The sequence below is a fragment of the Paramisgurnus dabryanus genome, chromosome 5 (assembly GCF_030506205.2).
Source record: "Paramisgurnus dabryanus chromosome 5, PD_genome_1.1, whole genome shotgun sequence".
In the NCBI taxonomy this organism is placed as follows: domain Eukaryota; kingdom Metazoa; phylum Chordata; class Actinopteri; order Cypriniformes; family Cobitidae; genus Paramisgurnus; species Paramisgurnus dabryanus.
In genome coordinates, this window is record NC_133341.1 from 3,919,583 (window position 1) to 3,940,201 (window position 20,619).

Genomic DNA, 20,619 nt, shown 5'->3' on the forward strand with positions numbered 1-20,619 from the left:
TCAGAAAAGGGGTAGAAAGGGGGCCTGTGGGGCTGTAGTAATGAGGAATTCAGACCCAAGCATTGCAGTTTCGCTTTATATAGACCACAAATAGATGATTTATATGTAAAAAGGACAGATTTAAAAGCATGATATGTCTGCTTTAATACATTACTAAGGGGGACTGCTATCAAAGTCACGCATCGTTGCCTGCGTGCTCTGGTGGTGTGTAGAAAACATGAGTTTCCATCCTAAGGCCTGTTTTTGGGTGTGCGCTACTGCCATGTGATGCTGACAACAGACGCACTCCTCATAGGTTGGAGTACAAGTACGGAAGGACGAGGGGGCAAAAATCACAACATTATTGGTTTTGGGATAATGGCATTTGTAGTCTCTGGACAAACTGTGCTCGTTGACGACAGTTTAGATCCCAGGCCACTTGCATATGGCAGATGCTGAGGTTTCTGTAGGAGCAATCCTCTGCTGGCTTAACTCCTTCTACTCTTAAGGTTTAGGTGACAGCAGTCTTTGCCTATCAAGGATGTCATGCTCCCAAATGAAATTGTGGAGACCATATGATTACTTCAGAGCTCCCTCAAGGAGAAAGCTTAGCCCTAAGTGGAGAAACTTCACCTCTTGGTGTTCATCTCACCTTACAGACCCAGTCAACTGCCCTGTTTATGTGGTGCTGAGGTTTCTTCAGGAGCAAATCTCTGCTGGCTTAACCCTCTGGGGTCCGACCATTTTAGGACACTAGCAGAGGTTCTGACATGCTCTTACATTTTGTCTTTTTTCCGTTGCTTTAAAACATAAAAATGGCAAGTGTCTCATAACACTGCCTTTAGCACAAACTGGGCTACAATATTATGTGAGCAACATGTATGTACATGTTTGTATTTTTGAGAGAAAAATGTTTATGGAAAGTTTTGAAAAAGCTAAATTTTTAAGTCATTGATATAAGTCCACAAAAACCATACTAAACATGTTTTCACAAGACTTTTCTAAACAGAATCTAGTAGACTAGAGTTTCTTTAAATTTATGTGAAAATCATTCTGCTTACTTATTCAAATAAAACAATATATTGATTTAGAAATTATAAGACACTTTTGGTTTAGAGGGGCCATATGCGAGAAGGATTGATTGACTGCGGAGCAAACAAAGACTTGCATAATGAGCTGCATAATGAGCCTTTAGGCAGGAATGTGAGAGGGAACTACAGTAAAGAATGTGAGGAGGACAAATAAATGTATACATGTTTGTTTGTGGTTTATTAAGAAGTTAACAATATAATCAAAATAGAAATGAAGGTCAGTAGGACATGTTCAGTTTATTTGGAAACAAACCCTATTCAAAAACTTAACTTGTATAAATGAAGAAACTGATACACAACAGAGCTTGTCATGTGGCTCATGTTACCATATAACATATGTCCAAAAAGTGTGAATATGTTTTTCCACTTCATTGTTTTGTACTGATGAGAGGGATGCAGACCTGTAAGAGATTTTTAAACAGATATTAGTAGGGGTGGGACAAAAAAAATCGATTCTTAGATGAATCCCGATTCGGACGTGGGCTGATTCTGAATCGATTCACAAATGTCAAGAATCGATTCTTAAATGTTAGTTTACAGACGAATAATGTGACGTTATCATAACCAAAAGGCGGAATTCAACTGAGGGAGTGGTGCTGCACACGGACAACTTAAGAGAGCGCGCACTGCACGAGCATATAGCGGAGCTTACAAGAGCAGAAGAGAAAGAAATAAAATCTAGAACAGCCCTGTTTGACTCATGCTAAACTGCAAGAAAACATGATACACTTTGGGATAGTCTTTCTCTGTTCAGTGAGCGAAAGGGAGAAACTGCGCATTTAATTCAATGACTCTTCTGACTGTGCTTATAGCGTTTCTCTAAACCATCAGCTGACTGTTTAGATATAACATGAATATACTTCTGTAAAAATATGCACATAGTTTGTTATTCAGTCGCTGGGTGTGCTGCATTATATAAATACAGTAATACTGCCATTCACTGTGTATAATGATGATGCTAGATGCTTAATGTTAGTCAGTTCATTGAAGTTAATGACGGTTAACATAAAGAATTAATATCCCAGATAGCAAGGTGACATTGATTAAATGTTGAAATTCCATCAGAATCATCATTATGGTCAAGTTTGAAATTTCAATGCTAAATAATATTGAATCAATGTTGCTAATGTATTGCTTTCTCAATGTTGAAAATCCAAACATTGAATCAATGTTTATAATAAATTTATTTTTCAATGTTGAAAAGCCAAACATTGACTCAATGTTGATTTTTGGTCAGCTTAATCTGCACACTTTAACACATCAAATTGGGTGAATTTCTTGTGTAATTTAGTGAACATATTTACGATCCTATAAAGTCCTGTTCATTTTGTGACCTAAAGACCTTTCCCCCAGGACCACCATCAGACAAGTTTTTTTTTTATACAGCAAGTTAAAATTATCTGGTCAGATCATCTGTAAATATGTGAGTGTTCAAGATTATTTCAAATGTATGATCATTTTGGGGAATCAACAGCTATTTTAAATACGTTTAACAAAAATGACTTAAATGCCTTAGACAGAAATGCCTTAGTTTACCATCATCAGAAAACTGCCAACTAAGTGTATATTAACAAACAACAATCATAAGTCAAAACTGATAATATTAATAATCACAAATCAATGACATTATAATGTTTATTTTATTTTATTATTTCATTTTATTTTTGCAGGAATTGGTAAAGTTATGACATAAATAAGCTAACATTATTTTTGTTGCTTTTATATCTCTTATAGTGTTTGTCTAGCAAATTTGCATATAATTATGTAAAGTGTTATAGAAAAAAATCGTGTGAAATTTAAATTAACTTTAATTTTCATTTATTGCTCAATTAATAATTAATAGCCCAAAGAACACAGTATATAATAAAAAATTCCCCCACTGACTATTAAATGCGCTACACCGAGTCCAGTAGGTGGCAGTAATGACCCTTCAGTTGCCAACTGCCACTCAGTTTAGAAGCGCAGAGCAGAAAAACGTACGTGACGTTTGGGCGCGAAAGGACAACGACAGTGCCAGCGGGGTTTTACAGGTAAGTTTAAAATATTTATTCAGTTTTGCATAAGTTTCCTTTCTGTCTTGTTTGTTACAGCTTAGTTAGTAATTACTGTTAGGGGAGGTTTGCAAGTTTATGTCGTAGTAATGGTGTGGTAGCATTAGTGTTAATTTCGTCAGACGAGACGAGACGAAATATGTTCGTCAACGACCTTTTTTTCCATGACTAAGACGAAACGATGACGAGACTACACACATATTCAAAAACGCTGACTAAAGCACTATTCGGACGGGATTAGTTTTCCAAACGACGTTTGAGTTTCAGCGTGTCCCCCAGGACGTCTGTGATTTTATGTACCGATTCCGACGGGATTAAAATGATGCAGTCTATTCCAGAGATGGGAGTGTCTGTTTCTTCATTTGGGCGTTGCAGTAGCACGTGCTCTGGATACGCGTGTTTGTAATGTTTAATATTTTGCTTTAAATGTAAAATCATGACAGAACATGTAATTTATTAATTTAATTTTAACAAATCAAAATAAAATATACAAATCCTACTAAAGTAACATTAGCCTACGTGTTTTATATAACTGTCTGCTTATAACAAACACAAAATAATTAAGAAATAATGATTAATACAATTTAATATCTTTATTAATTAACATTACCATTCCGGAGTTGAACAACTTTGAACGGAGTTTCTTATAATGTTAATGATATATCAGTGTTTAGTCTTAACAGTGTTTGATATTCAGCTCGTTTTGATTTAATTATTTTATTTTGCCGAATGCGAAAAAACATTCATATCTGAATGAATGGGACTCAGGAAATGCAATATACGCGCATTAGTAAGACCTTACGGCAGATCAAGTTGGCCAAAACACGAAATGAACCGCGTTTTCAAAAGATATTGCGGGCAAACACAGACATTTGCATCCGGACGGGATTAAATTTCTCAGAGGACCTCTGAGTTCGGCGAAAAACAGTAGGTAAATTGCTCTGGAATTTTTACGGAGGTCGTCAGAGAAAAACACAGACATGGCCGATTCGGACGGGATTAAAAACACAGAGGACCTCTGAGAAGCACGATTTTCTCAGAGGTCCCCCTGTAAAACTAATCCCGTCCGAATAGGGCTTAAGACTAAATTAACATGCATTTTTGTTGACGAAAAAAGAAGAGACTAAAATGTTTTGGATAAAATAAAAACTAAGATAAAATCTCTCTTCATTTTCGTCTTCAATCGTCTCTACTACATTTTATGCAATGAGGTCATATTTAAATGTGAATTCATTCATAAAAATACTGCGTGCTCTTATTATGAAACTTTGCGCGTCTGTCATAACTCCAGACAAGCTCGCGCTGCTGAAATCTCCATGCTAAGTGTTCACAATGTAACATCCATTAGCAGTTAGTCTACAAACGTATTACATATGAGAAATATTGATATGTTTCCATCGGATTTTTGTAATTTTCATATGGTTTTTCAACAATTGCACGCACACGCAGCGCGATTCTACTATGGAAAAGGCATACGCGATCAGGTCAGTAAGAGTCTCGTGTGTAAAATGAGCCCACACACATTATGATTAATATTTCACAAACAGCTAAAAAGTTTAGCATTTTTTCAGCATTGTGTTGATGTTTTTGTGTCGTATTCTCGTGTACCTGTTGTCTTCAGTAACTTAGACGGCTTGTCTTTCTGATTCACATTCGCTATTTACCAACATTGTTGATAATCTATACCTTATATTATTCAAGTATTCTGAATGTACAGTATATTGTGAGGACAAAAGCTTATTATTAGTAACTGATCGCTGTCTGGGTGCTTTCCTATCGCCCATCACTGAATGAATGGTGACGCAATTTACACGTAATAGAGATACGTCACCGCCATTAACAAAGTTGCATTCAACAAAAATCATTCAACAAGTGTAAACAATATTTGAGATGTGTGTAACCCTATTTGACTAAAATGGTTATCAGAAATAATCTCAGAAATAATTTCTTTTTAAAAAGACAAAAATATGTTTTAACTAAAACTTGACTAAGATATATTAAGTCTTCTTTTGACTAAAATTACCGTAAAACTTAAAATAGCCCGGGCTTTTATTTTCCCAAACCTATCGTCACACCAGGCGTCTAAAAGAGACAGGCGTCTATAAGAGACAGGCTTTTCATTTAATTGTTCCAGCATGACAGCAGGAGGTTACCACATATTACGTTTTATTTATAATTTGAATGTGTTTAACAAATTAGTTTGTGTAAGTATAACAGTCTTAAATTATTGGCAGCATAAATAAAGCAAATGAGGATATGCTTTTTTATTGGTTGTTGCGTGAAATCTTACCCAGATACAACAGTGCTATTTTCTGATTGGCTATTGTGTAGCCTCTTTTATTTTTTTTGGGTGGGCTCGCTCGACTAGAACTCCAGGGGAGACGGCTTGATAGAGAGCAGTGCGGTCAGATACATTTTGGGCGCTGCAGCATATTAAATATGATAAATTGTGTTTCCGCTTGAGAAATACAAAGTGTGGCGGAAAAGTCCCGACTCTCCCGATTGCCACTTTGCTACTGTCATCATCACTTCAAACCTGACGACGAACCTTGTTGTGTTTTCATAGTGATGAGTAACGGAATAACTGCGTCTGTCACGTGACATCTACCGGTAAGCAAAACTTTAGCGTGTGCAATCTGCACCATAGAACTGGCTTAAACAGATGATCTGACGGGTTTTAGAAGATTAAATACAGCCCGAAACTAAAAAACAGACCAGGCCTTTATTTGAGACAGGCGTTTATTTACCCAAACCTGTCGTCACACCAGGCGTCTAAAAGAGACAGGCGTCTATTTGGGACTCGGCTATTATTTGAAGTTTTACGGTAGACTAAAATAACAAGACTTTTAGTTGACTAAAACTAGACTTAAATGACGAGACTTTTAGTCGACTAAAACTTGACTAAGATACCTTGAGTTGTCTTTTGACTAAAACTAGACTAAAATGATGAGAATTTTAGTCGACTAAAACTTGACTAACAAAAAATGATATGCACAAGACTAAGACTAAATTAAAAATAGGTGACAAAATTAACACTAGGTAGCATTACATTGCGGTTTACAATAGTTTGTTAATGCTTAATTTTTCGTGGGTGCTTTTGTAAATATGTCTTAATTTAATGTTATTGCACAGAACTGTTCAGTTTAATTATATTATTATGGCTAACCTTATGAAGCCTGTTGTTGTTTTAGGAACAGTAATGATACGAATTGTTTATTTAGCCTACTTAAAAAATAATTGTAGAAAAAGAACATGTATAGACATTTTCACAGACATTGTTAACATAACTGTTACATCTGCATGTAATTTGTATAGAAAAAGCAGCTTTCTGGCAACAGAAAGTAATATATATATTAAAGTATATATTTTAAAGGTTCTAATGTTTTTTGACATTCCTTATATTTATCTACTTATGCAAGAGTTATCCTTTTATCTTAATTTTTTTTTTAGATATTTTAGCAAGAGGGTTATGTTTGTGTTTAAGCAGACACTGCAAGCAGGCTAAGCATTTATAGCTTGACATGGCTGAAGTCAATACCTCACCAAAATTACAATCAATGTTTGGCTCAAAACTTGCCTAATGGAAGTGTTTTCCCTTATTTCTCTTTTTGTATAGGCCCATCAGAGTGATTTCCTGAGTTCTCTCACACATGGTAAGAGTGAATTTCTGCCAGTTGATAGATGATGTGACAGGTGTTGTTAATAATTTACTTAGTTTATCTTTGTATTTTTCTTATTAAAGGTCAGGGAAATGGATTATCCAGTCACAGTACATAATGAAAGGTAAATGGCAAGTAATTAAGTAATGTACAAAATGTATAAACTGAAGTGTATTTGCTAGCAACTAATCTCTATCACATTACCTCTATCACTCTTTCTAAAAGACTTGCCGAAGTTAGAAGAAGCTGAGTGAATCTTCAGAGTGATTGTTCAGAGAGAAGATGTTATGGTAATGTAAATCTTAAGTTTTTATGTTGTAGGTATATATTATATATAACAACACGTCATTTTAACCGTTTTATGTTTAAAAGGGGTTTTGCACCTTAATGGCGCTTTTCCATTGCATTGTACTCCAGGGTCAGGTCGAGTCAGCTCACTTCACTTTGGCTTTGTTAGATTTTCCATCGAGTTTAGTAGTTTATAGGCATGTTGTTATATTTGCGCTGCCTACTGCTGTGACATCATACAAGTGAGAGCAGTGTTGGAATGCTATACGTTCCCATACATTAATTCATTTCTCAGTCCGCCACAAAATCAATGTTTGCACATCGTGTTTTATAAGGCTGGACAATAATGGTCAAAAGGTTTATTGCCGGTATACTTCTAAATTTCGGTCGATACGGTTTAAATCCGATATCGGTATGCATGTTAAAAAAAGCCTTGGGATAAACTGCAAAGAATGCCCAAAACGAATGTCTGACATACAAACTTCTAAACAAATGAATTTACCAAGTCTATGAAGCCTCCTCCTATAAAACTATATAATATTTACAAAAATAAAAATGTTATAATTAAATTGATGTTCATTTTTTATTTGTATTTAGCCTTCACACAAAATTTAATGTAAACTCACTGTCAAATAATCAGACTTTAGGGCTCACCTTTAATATTAAAAGGTTCAGTCAGTGATAAATGCTGTAATGCAGGGCTCTAAAACTAATGAATCATTTTAATAACAAATTCTTCAGTCACAGTATTAACTTTCAACAGCTATTTACAAAATACGTTTAACAAAAATTACTTAAATGCCTTAGACAGAAATGACTTAGTTTACCATCATCAGAAAACTGCCAACTAAGTGTATATTGACAAACAACAATCATAAGTCAAAACTGATAATATTAATAATCACAAATCAATGACATTATAATTTTTATTTTATTTTATTATTTCATTTTATTTTTGCAGGAATTGGTAAAGTTATGACATAAATAACCTAACATTATTTTTGTTGCTTTTATATCTCTTATAGTGTTTGTCTAGCAAATTTGCATATAATTATGTAAAGTATTATAGAAAAAAATCGTGTGAAATTTAAATTAACTTTAATTTTCATTTATTGCTCAATTAATAATTAACACAAAAATTTAATGTAAACTCACTGTCAAATAATCAGACTTTAGGGCTCACCTTTAATATTAAAAGGTTCAGTCAGTGATAAATGCTGTAATGCAGGACTCTAAAACTAATGGATCATTTTAATAACAAATTCTTCAGTCACAGTATTAACTTTCATAGTGCCATAATTTTGATCAATTTACTATTATAGTAATATGTGGAAAAATGTAAGTGTAAGTGACCCTAAAACTTTTGAATGGTAGTAGGCTATTTAATGATACATAAGATAGTTGGACAGAAACATTTATATCAAAGCTCTATTTGTAATTGCATTGCAAGCTACATAATACTATATTGGATACTAGCATACTACTTCATATACATATACGCATAACGAGAACAATAGCTGCCTACATACTTTTATCTATTGCACGTTTCTTTCCCCCTTTTTAACACGTGAACCTGATTTTTCTCATACGTAGTTCAGTTTGTGTTGCATTACATCTCCTGTTCTCCCTTCCTATATGGTGTCAGCATTGGAAGCTGTGACTTGACGCGAACTAACCCCACACCTCCTTCTCATATTCTGAGTGATAGATCTTCTCTGGGCGAACAGCAGATTCATTGATCGCATAATAACAATGATATGACACGAGCGAAAGTAACCGTTGGCGACTGTTTGGGTGCGTCCAGTGTAGCGAGAAAGTTAAGAAATCTTAAACTTTATGCAAATGTTGAGATAATTTCGGGAGCGACTACCAATGAGAACGAAGCAGTGGAGTTCACATCATCCTTCTCTTGTCAGTTACTGGAGTGGATAGTACTCATTTGTTTATGATTTCCAGATTTAAACATGCCTCATTGAAAGAGACGGGTGACACACAGCGATAACGTCGCTGGCTGTCTGACCGTGGGAAGTGACGTGCCAAAGGCCACGGGACGCAGTAATGTATATTGAAATATCGGAAATGTGTTTAGAAGCCATATCATTGAAAAATTTATACCGCGACATATATCGATATTGAATTACCCCTCATTCAGACAGCCAGCGACGTTATCGCTGTGTGTCGGCCGTCTCTTTCAATGAGGCTTGTTTAAATCTGGTTATCATAAACAAATGAGTACCATCCACTCCAGTAACTAGCTCGTGCCGCCAGAAGTCGCCAGGTTTCCATTGAAATGAATGAGATCGCGTTGCTCTGCTACTGCTGGTCGTTGGCTGTCTGAATGGGGCGTTATTGTCCAGCCCTATGTGTTTATCATTACCTCTGTCTCGCATGATAGTTTTTGTACAAACACCCGTGGCAGTCGACACGCTCTGCTGAGCCTGATTTAAGTTGCAGAAATGCTGTGAATGCGGGCGTTATGACAAAATCCATCCCACACAATTTGTCATTTTATTTCATTGTAGCAGTATATATGTTTAAGCTTTATGTTTATATTGTTTTTGGAATATACAAATTTGCCCCTCACTAATAAGCTTTAAACTAAATGCTCATCACAGTTTTTCAAATGTATTAAGTTCAAGGTAGTGTTAACGTGAAAATGCACTAAAGATAACAAAAGATTAAGGCTTGATAGACAGAATCTTGTTTTTAAATTAGTTATTTATTTTCTAGGCTATTGAAGATATAGTATGCATTGTATTTTATATTTATGCATACATTACATTCAAAATAGGTATACAAACAAGTATGAATATGCACAAACCTGACAGGGAAAATACCTGTATATGAGATCTTTAAATATGGAGATTATAAATATGAAGGTGCTGTGAGGTAATGGTCATGGAGTCTGTTTCGAAGTGGTCTTGTCGCTTTTTACTTTCTTTGACTTGCACCTTAACCGTTCAGTCTCTTTTTTTGTCATTCTGATAAATTTTTGTCCTGTGAGCAAATGGCAAGTCAAACTACATCGTTCCAGCGGCTTCCGCTGCTCAACATACAGTACAATGTTTCCTAAGTGAAAATGTTATTTGCACTTTGTGCAGAATAGTAGATCGGATTAACTCTTTAACATTACATTCGGTCACATAAATGAGTTAAATGAAACAGTTTAAACAAGTCTTATAGCTATCTGATCAGAGAAGTGACCAGGTGTAAAAAGGACATTTAATGACTGCTATAATGTAAAAAAAAATTAATAATGTAAACTAAATATAGTAAAAAGGACATTCTGAAAATGTTAATTGTGCAATCATGGTGAGAAAATTGGCAAAATAATTAGAAAAATATTTTTCTTGTACTTCGGACAAGAATTTTACTTTTGGTGCATCTCCAATGCTTAGTATATCTTTAATAGCCTACAAAAATATAACTGATTCAAAAACAAGATTATGTCTATTAAGACTTATTTTTTATCTATTTTTTTGCATTTTCCCTTTAACACTAACTTTAACTTATATTTTTAAAACTGTGATGAGCATTTAGTTAAAATCTAATTAGTGAGTGGCAAATGTGTATATTCCAAAAACAATATAAACATAAAGCTGAAACACATATATACTGTGATATGTCTCATTTTGAACCACACTCTTCAATACACAATACTATGTTGTCTAGGAAATATTTTTTCCATGTAGCCACAGTACACAGTTCTTACTTCCTGCTTGTTTTTAATTCTTTAGATGTCTTACAAGAACCAATGAAATCTGGGAGACCTCAGAGTATGTCCTTGCTGTGACTGTGCAAAAACAGCTATGTTATGCCCATGAACGGATTGGTGTTTAAAAGGGCCTGCGTTCAACAGTGTCTCTGTTTAATGTGAAGAAAATCCATGGCATTTGCACCAGAGGAGGAGCTTCAGTTACTGAATAGTCCTAAACAATGAACTGTGGTAATGTTTCAATTTCTAAATGTTTTAAGAATTACAGTTGTGTTTGTCTTCGAGGTTTTGTATGGTACCTGTACCATAGATCTGTACTGTAAAACAAATTCCATTTGTGGTCATTAAAAACTGAATTGAAATTGAATTGCTTTTCCAAATTCATTTTGCTGATGTATGTTTATGATGTTGTCTCAATTTTCCAGAGTCCTCTAGTGGCAACAATATTTATAATTTTAATTTGTATTGTATTTTATGGCAAAAATTTGAATCATACAATTGTATTTTACGATATATGTTTAATTTTGCTCGTGGTATTTAATTTCTTGAGCGTGATGTATCCTGTTTAAACTGTGTGGGTGTATTGCAAGTTAGTGACTTTTTGGTTTAAAGTATGTTAATTGTAGCCCTACATGGTCTCTGATTTAAAAACTAGTCAAAACAGACTTGATTTAGTAACACTGAATCCTGCAGTAGATAAAGCGTGTTTTTTATATTGCTTCAATGTTGCTATATTGTTAATTAAACTATTGAAATGATGTTCAATAAACATTGATTTTATATCCATCTTGATTGATTTTCCATCATTGAAATAACATTATTCTAGGGTGCAAACCTGATGAAAAATCAATGAAAAATGTCAACGTTGTTTCAATGATAATTTGGTTAATGGCATCAACATCAATTCTATGTTGATTCACTGTTGGTCTGCTACCTTAAGTGATTGAATTTATGTTAACGAAAGATTGTTTTTTTAACCATTTTGATTGATTTTCCATCATTGAAATAACATTATTCCAGGGTGCAAACCTGATGAAAAATCAATGTAAAATTTTAATGTTGATTCAATGATAATTTGGTTGATGGATTAACATAATTTCAATGTTGATTCACTGTCTGTCTGCTATCTGGAATGTCACATTTAAATACTATTTTTATTGGTTTTAATGTCTTACAACAGAAACAGGACATATATGTATATAAGAATGAAATTATTTATCCCTTAGTTGCATTAAAGTACAGTATATGACAGTTCAGAGAATAGTAGCAAAAGCGCCAACATTAACCTGCCTTTGAGAGCAAATGTGACATAATGACGTCACAGATATGCAAATTAGTAAGTCAAGAATCGATTCTGAATCGAATCGGGACCCTAAGAATCGATTCTGAATCGATTAATGAGGGTTACAGCAATTCCCACCCCTATTTATTAGCATAAATGCAGGGGCGGATCTACCGGGGTGGCACGGGGTGGCAGTTGCCACCCTAAATAAAAGCATTGCCACCCCATATGCCACCCCAGCGCTGGTATCCTAATATATATATATAATATATACCCGAGTACGCTCTTTTAACCAGAAAGGCAATGTAGTTTTTCTCTGCGTGTGATTAGGGGTGGGAGACACATATCTGACGATGATTGGTGTGTGTGTCTTAGAGGGGGTGGGACAACCACATAGCTGATGAGGATTGGCTTACTTTCTATTGTTAGCCAACCAGAGGCAGCCAGTGTTGCCAACTTGGCGACTTTGTCACTAGATTTAGCGACTTTTCAGACCCCTTTGGCGACTTATTTTTAAAAAAGCGACTAGCGACAAATCTAGCGACTTTTTCTGGCGTGTTGGAGACTTTGTGACTTGAAAGAACGTATCATTCACTCTTCTCAACAAGCAGGTACCGCTGCATCCGTGGGCTCCACCCCCATCCCAAAGCACTCACAGGCAGCCTAGTCCTCGCGCAGCAGACCAGAGTCTCTCCCAGCTGCAGTCAGGGCAGGAGATGATTTTCATCTCTCTGCGTCCAGACGGCATAACGTGCATGTGGGAAGCCGGAGCTGCCTGATCCCGCGATGGCTTATATTTATGGCGGGATGTAAATGGTCTTTCAATAAAATAAATCACTGTACAAAAATAAATGTATTTGAGTTAGCTGAGCAGCAGCGCATTCAAAACAGACGAAGTGAAAGGAGTTGACGCGTTAATGACCTATATACCTACAAAACAATGTTTCATATCACTTATCAGTTTATCCTCATATTTGTTAAAACTGGACTATTTGGACATATAAACATGAACATATTTCGTTCCATGAGAACAGAAGCAGGTAAATTAACGAGAAAACAAGCACGAACAGTCAGTCCCAGCAGAAAGTCTTTTACAGTGTAAAAAAAAGTCTGCGCAGTCTTGCCAACTTGGTGACTTTGTCGCTAGATTAAGAAACTTTTTAGACCCCTTTAGCGACTTTATTAAAAAAGCGACACGGACAAATCTAGCGATCTTTTCTGGCATGGTTGGAGACTTTTGGAAACTGCCGTGAAAGCATGCATCGCCCCATCCAAGGCACTCACATGCAGTGGTTTCTCTTTAGTGTCTTTAAGTGATTAAATTGAGCATCACATCAGCAAATCAGAGTACTGAATACGGTCATATTTTAAAGATAAATGTTGCTTCAGGATAAAATACAAAAATTAAACTGTTAATTGTTTAATATTGCATGAGGTAGTTGTTGGTAGTTAAAACAACTGAACTGCAGGTTTGTGTAAGCAGTAAATATCTTTTAAGCAGTTCTTTGTAGAGTTAGCCCGTCATGTCTTGTTAGTGCAGCAATAAAAATATTCCATACGTGCTTATGAAAACACTCGTTATGATATAGTCTAATGTTTTTGTTTGTCTTCATTAAGGAGACAAAACTATTCAGTGTTGTGTATGTTTAGAAAGCTTGAAAGAACTTAATGCTGCATTTTCCATGATACTATGAAAAGAAAGGCTGATATCCATTTTTTTAACCAAAAAGAATAGAAAAATCAAATACTACGAGAGTGGAAGGTACAAATAAAACAGAAAAATATGTTGTGGAAGGGAGAGGAGTAGATGAAGTCAGAAACATAGAAATGGATGGTGAAGAGCTAAAAGAAGTGAAAAAACAGAAACAATCCATCATGAAGTGAGTGAAAGGATTAAAGAAGAGGCTTATGAGCGAAAGAGATGTGTGCCTTTCAAATATGTTTTACATTAATATAAACTAGGCAAACTTATTTTATTTATATAACAGTCTTTATGTTCAACCTTGCTCATCATGGTTATAGTCAGTGTTTTTAGATAATGGTAAGATGTATGTATTAACTTACTGTAGTATAAAGACAAAGGGTGCTACAGTAGAAATGCTAAAGGTAGCTGCTTGGGTACTTATAGGAACATTGTTGTTGCTTTTTTATGTTATAAAAATTTGAGGTCCATACACCGAATATAGTATATACAGTATATAATTTCTTGTATCCACGACAACCATGCAAGGATGCTTACTTTATTGCCACCCATCGTAGTTCTCATGCCACCCCCTTGCCACCCCATAAATAATTTTCTAGATCCGCCCCTGCATAAATGTGACCCATCACGGAAACCAGTGACACAAGTCGGCAGCACAAGTTTCGAGATAATGAGAAACATTTTTTTTATTTGTGATTTTCGTTTTATTGCAGAATCTGTTAGTTGAGATCACGAAGAAGCCTCTCCATATTTGAGATAGCAGTTTTTGTATATTTAAAAGCTTACATTTTGCAGTTGAAATCAGCTTGTTTTTCCGGAGATTCTAGCATGCAGCGGGGGGCGTCATTGTCTGTGTGTATTTACATACTGCATAAGCGGCTTTTGTTTTCGCCCCCGCCGAAACAGTGTGACTACTAAATAAGGATAGTTCACCAAAAAGTGAAAATAATGTAATTAATGACTTACCCTTATTTTGTTCTAAACTCTGAAGACCTCCGTTCATCTTCGGAACACAGTTTAAGATGTTTTAACGTTAGATTTAATCCGAGAGCTTTCTGTCTCTCCATTGAAAATCTATGTACGGTTTCCATGTCCAGAAAGGTAATAAAAACATCATCAAAGTAGTCCATGTGACGTCAGTGGGTCAGTTAGAATGTGTTGAAGCATCGAAAATACATTTTGGTTCAAAAATAGCAAGACTTACGACTTTATTCAGCATTGTCTTCTCTTTCGGTTCTGCTGTGAAGTCACGTGACTGTAGTGACGTGGCTGACCTGTTCCTATGACATGTTTGCTAAGTTTTTTTTTTCAAACTTATAACATGTGTCTCCCCAGACTGTAAACGAAGCTCGGACGCACAAAACAAAATACAAAAAAGAAGCTGGGGCGGAACAGATAACAGTCAGCCGCGTCGTACATCAGCTGCGTCACTGACTTTATGCGGCTCCGCAGTGGGATGAAGTCAAAGTACCATGAGAGCTCTTCAAGAAATCCTACGCTCGCTCTAACGGTACTTTGAAGTCATCTGTCTGTCAGTTCTTGCAGCGCAGCATGAAGTCAATCTGAAGTCAGACAGTGCATGTTGTCATCCGAACTTCTTTCACAAAATACTACATATGATGCTAGAACATCTCTATCTCAAAACGGCTTTACATGGGGTATGGCTTAGCTAGATGAGATGTAAATGAGCCCTATTGCCTCTCTCGGCAGGGAAAAGTGTTAACTTTTCTATCTCTATTTTCTCGGCATTCTCTTTCTTTAATGTGTTAAATTCACATCGTTGGAAAGCTTAGAAACTCAAAATGCCCCAGATCCGACTTGTGTCCCTACTTTCCGTGACTGGTCACAAATTGTCCACAGAAATAGCCTTACATATATAACTGATGGGCAAATATCACTGATAGCACTACATTCAGATAAACTATCATGTACATAAACTAAATTCAGAACATCTCAGATAAACATCTGCAGTGATTCGTTTTATAAAAAGCTGTTTCAGATGCCCATCGTCTGATCATCTAGCCCCCTGTTTTTAACACGTTTCTGTAAGCGTGTATGAACTTTAAAAACACATCGCATATGGCGACCATGTGCGCGAGCTCGCGTCTCTGCGTAAAAACACAAAGATCTGTTGTTTTTGTTTATGTAAACAAGTTAAAGAAGACCCTTCACAGTTTTAAATGATGTCAAACACTTAAGTCCTTTTCATAGCAGAATCAACTTAAAATTATTAATTTTATTAATAATCATACACTTACGTGTTTGACATCATTTAAAACTGTGAAGGGTCTTCTTTAATTTGTGTAAATACACAATTACAACAGATCTTTGTGTTTTTGTCAAATAAAGAAAATAAACAGGGTGCGCATTCCGACATTTCTGTCTCCACCAGCTGTCTCTCAAAACACGTTACAAAATCAATTGAAAACTCAGTGAATACTCGTCACACAAACATGATACACATATCCAAAGAAAGCCTGAAATGTCTACTTTTAAACAAACTAATTATATTTGAAAACAAATATTGCCTGTTTATATAATTTGCATTGAAGTAAAGAGAGTACTGTTTTTCCTGGCTGACTTCATTATCTTTAATGCGGTCACGCCCAGAGGCGGTACCCGCTGTTCACATGGTAATGAACAGACAAACAGTTCAAACAATAACTAACAAAGCGTAGAGTTTTATCAGATTTAAAGACTTTACCACATGTTTGGATGATACACTTTGTGAGGAACACACATGTGAGGAAGATCTTCATTTAAGTCTGGACATTGAGGAAGAAAAGCTTTTATCTTTAACGTTAATGTTACCGAAGAAGAACAATGTAAGACGCACTTGAGAAGGATTTCAGCTTTTCCAGAAATTAAGTAATTTATCCTCATTTATATTGGCTATCATGCAATATGCACAGTGTTTCCCATAGATCTGAAATTTACTTGTGGTGGTAGCTGGTGAAAAGGGCAATCATTATCCACCTACAAAAAATGGTCTACTATACATGATGTGACAAAGAACTAATAATGTGTGACACAACAAAATACTTTGATTTATTAAACATTAATATTAATTTCACATTATAGTTAATTAATCTAACCACCCCAAACTTTCTTTGCCATAAACAAAGCTGACACTGTTTGTCAAAGCACCACGAAAACACTTAGGGCCCTATTTTAACGATCTGAAATGCAAGTGCGAAGCGCAACGCGCAAGTGAGTTTGTGGGCGGATCTTGGGCTCTGTTGCTATTTTCCCGGCATGAGAAATAACTCTTGCGCCGGGCGCAAATCAATAAGGGGTTGGTCTGAAGTAGGTTCATTATTCATAGGTGTGGTTTGGGCGTAACGTCAAATAAACCAATCAGAACGCTATCCAACATTCCCTTTAAACGCAAGGGCGCAAGTTCCATGGCGGGTTGCTATTATTATGACGGATTTACCAGGCGCACGCCAGGAGCGGTTCACAGCCGAGGAGACCCACGTTCTTGTAAGAGCAGTCAAAGATAGAAATCGGACCCAAGAAACGCAAGCAAGGTCCAACCCCAAAGTACTCTTACAAATCAAGTTCATATACATTAAGGTTTCTTGTGAAAACATTTTAATTATTATTTACATGTGAGAAAAAGTGGCGTCTGCACCTAATGTCTATATTATATGCCCGGTGCGTAACTCCAAGGGAAATGAATAGAATGGTAAGAAAGAGACCGCACTCAGGGACTGAATCAAATACAAAAACTGTATTAAAATACCGAATCGTGTTCACAGGCCATAACAAACACAAAGACAAACGTTTCGGGCTTAGCCCATCATCAGTGTCACAACTTCGAAACACGTCATAAGGTGCTAATGCCTCTTATAGGTTCCTACACCAATCACTCCATATGTGAAAAAGGATACACCCATGATCATTACTGGCAATCAACCATTGGCTATAGTCATGAATATATTAAATAAGCTTGTCCAATAGAACATCCTATCAATCCCAACCATGATAAAATGTACTACGAGAGACAAAAATATAATAAACTTCAAAACAACAAAAAAATAAAAAATATTTTTTTTTTTTTTTTTTTTTTTTTTAAACAATTTTTTAAACAACCAAAATTTTTTATATATATATCAAAATACACTAATAATACCATAGAGAAAACTAAATAAGCCAAAAGCGAAAAATACAAAAGTGAAACATAATGCTCAATAGTCAACCATATATCATATAATACCATACTAGAGCAAAAAAAGGAGAAAAAGAAAAAGAAAAACAGAGCAAAAACCAGGGCATATATACATACAGGTAACCAATCCATAAATATTTCTCTTACAAAAAACATGTAAAATCCAATTCTTCATTCATACCACTCGGATGTAAGGTTTTGAGAGTAGAGATCCAGAAACATTCTCTTTGCAGAAGTTTATTTTCAATATCTCCACCCCTACGTGCCGCTTTTATGTGTTCAATAACAGTGAAAGCAAGAGAAGATAGAGAATGGTTAGCTTCAACAAAATGTCTAGCTACCGAAGATTTCTCATCCTTACGTCTGATTGCACTATTGTGCTCAATCATGCGTGTTTTAATCTGTCTATTTGTTTTCCCAACGTATTGTTTCTTACATGGACATGTGATCAGATATACTACATTAGTTGTACGACATGTAGTGAATTGTTTAATTTTGTAGCTCCTTTCTGTGACCGAACATGTAAAAGAAGTTGTTTTTCGAGTGTTGTTTCTGCATGCTGCGCAAGTACGACATGGGAAAAAACCGGAGATATTCTTTAGCCGTCCCTCTCTGTTATCATGTGTATTGTAACTGTCCGCTCTTACCAAAAAATCTCTGATGTTACTCGCTCTGTAATGGGAAAAAAGAGGAAGTTCAGAAAAAAGAACACGGCCTATAGGATCACTACCGAGTATATGCCAATGTTTTCGTATGGATTCTTTGATTAGGGAACTCTGTCTTGTGTATGTGGTAGTGCAAACTACCGGAGCACGCCTCACCGTCTTAAGAGTAGTTTCGTTGTTATGAACTTTTTCCAGGGCTTCATTTAGCCAAGTAGACGGGTATCCTCTCAGGCTAAATTGTTTGTACATTTTCCTTATTTCGTTATTAAAATCGGATTCCCTAGTGCATATCCGTTTAATTCTAAGGAACTGTGTATACGGAAGACCTCTTTTTAAATATGTCGGATGCGCACTCGAAGCATGTAAAATGCTATTCTTATCAGTAGGCTTCGTGTATAAACTGGTCGATAAAGTGCCACCCTCCAAAAACACAGTGGTGTCAAGAAACGAAACGGATTTCACGTCAATGACCGCACTGAATTTAATGGAGTCAACCATGTTGTTCAAGTGGGACAAAAAATCATGAAACAATTCCACTGTGCCCTTAAATATACAAAATACATCATCCACATATCTCTTCCACAAAAGTATGTTATCATAAAAAGGATTATTATTCCATACATATCTTTCTTCCAAATAGCCCATAAACAAACAAGCATAATCAGGGGAAAATCTGGAGCCCATGGCAGCCCCTTGTTTCTGTAAATAATATTCATTTCCAAACAGAAAAAAATTCTTATATAGCAGAATAGATATCATCTCCAGCAGAAACAATGTGGGGGGATTTTTATCAGTTCTTAAATTCAGAAAATGTTCCATAGCGATCATACCTTTGTCATGTGGAATGTTCGTGTAGAGAGACACCACATCCATCGTTATAAGATAAATATCCTGGATCTCCTGATCTATACGTGTCTTAGACAGTTGTTCAATAAAGTCACCTGTATCTCTTAAATAAGAGGGTAACGTCACAACCAGAGGTCTAAGGATCCGATCGATATATAGCGATATAGGTTCCATCAGGCTGTCGCTACACGCAACGATAGGACGTCCTGGGGGGGTTTTCAAAGTTTTGTGGACTTTGGGTAAAACATACATCACTGGTGTGGTAGGATGGTCTTTCTTGAGACATTTCAATTCTGTCTGGGTAATATAACCTCTCTCACACGAGTCTTGTAGAAAGTTGTCGATATCTTGTTTAAAGTCCTCCGTCGGATTCCGTTCCAGTTTCATATAACAAACTTCATTAGATAGCTGCGATTGTATTTCCGAAGTGTATTGCAATCTGTCCATTAGGACAATGCCCCCTCCTTTATCAGCTGGTTTCCAAATGATGTCTTGATTTTTACCCAATTGGGACAATATTCTCCGCTCCTCATTGCCATAATACGTGCCATCATTTCCAGATAGAATCTTATCAATATCACCATCAACCAAGTTGCAAAAGGTGGTAATCGCTGCACAATTAACAGGGGGGCAAAAGGTACTTCTTGGTTTCAGCCTGCATTGTTGCTTATCCAAAGAGACATATTCCCGTGTGTTATCCTTGTAAAAAAAGTATTTCAATTTTATGGATCTGTAAAACTTGAACATTTCCAATTTAAGCTTAAAAGGATCCGTCGGGGTGGGAGGAACATACGATAAACCTTTATTTAAAACCCGTAATTCAGATGAGGACAGTTGTGTTTCAGAAAGATTAAATACCAATTGCTCTTGATTGTGAATATAATTTTCATCTGTCAATTGAGTATCCTCCTTCCCTTTCCTCTTACTGTGATGTTTGCCCCGTTGGCCTCTTCGAGTCTTCCTCTTTGTCTTGTGCGGTAAGTTTTCCCAACTGGAGGGGTAGTCTTCTGTCGTAATTCTTCCTCTCTTAAAAAATCCTGATCTGAATCGGAAGGGTATTCGGAGCTGGATCCGGAGGTAAAAGCCTGCGTATTCCTGAAACGTACCTGTTTCTTAGGCCTACTCATAAAAGAAACGGCCTGGAGACGCCAAGGATACACCTTTCCATCA

At 36.0% G+C, this 20,619-nt stretch overlaps 1 protein-coding gene and 1 long non-coding RNA gene across 3 annotated transcripts in view; both read left to right on the top strand.

The window, feature by feature from the left end:
* adgrv1 (adhesion G protein-coupled receptor V1) overlaps positions 1-20,619 on the top strand; it is a 691,082-nt gene that overhangs the window by 617,008 nt on the left and 53,455 nt on the right. The window lies entirely within an intron of this gene.
* LOC135731746 (uncharacterized) lies at positions 4,761-11,403 on the top strand. The gene is made up of 4 exons (XR_010526449.2): positions 4,761-6,774; positions 6,864-6,904; positions 7,006-7,070; positions 10,806-11,403. It is a non-coding gene; the product is annotated as an uncharacterized lncRNA (long non-coding RNA).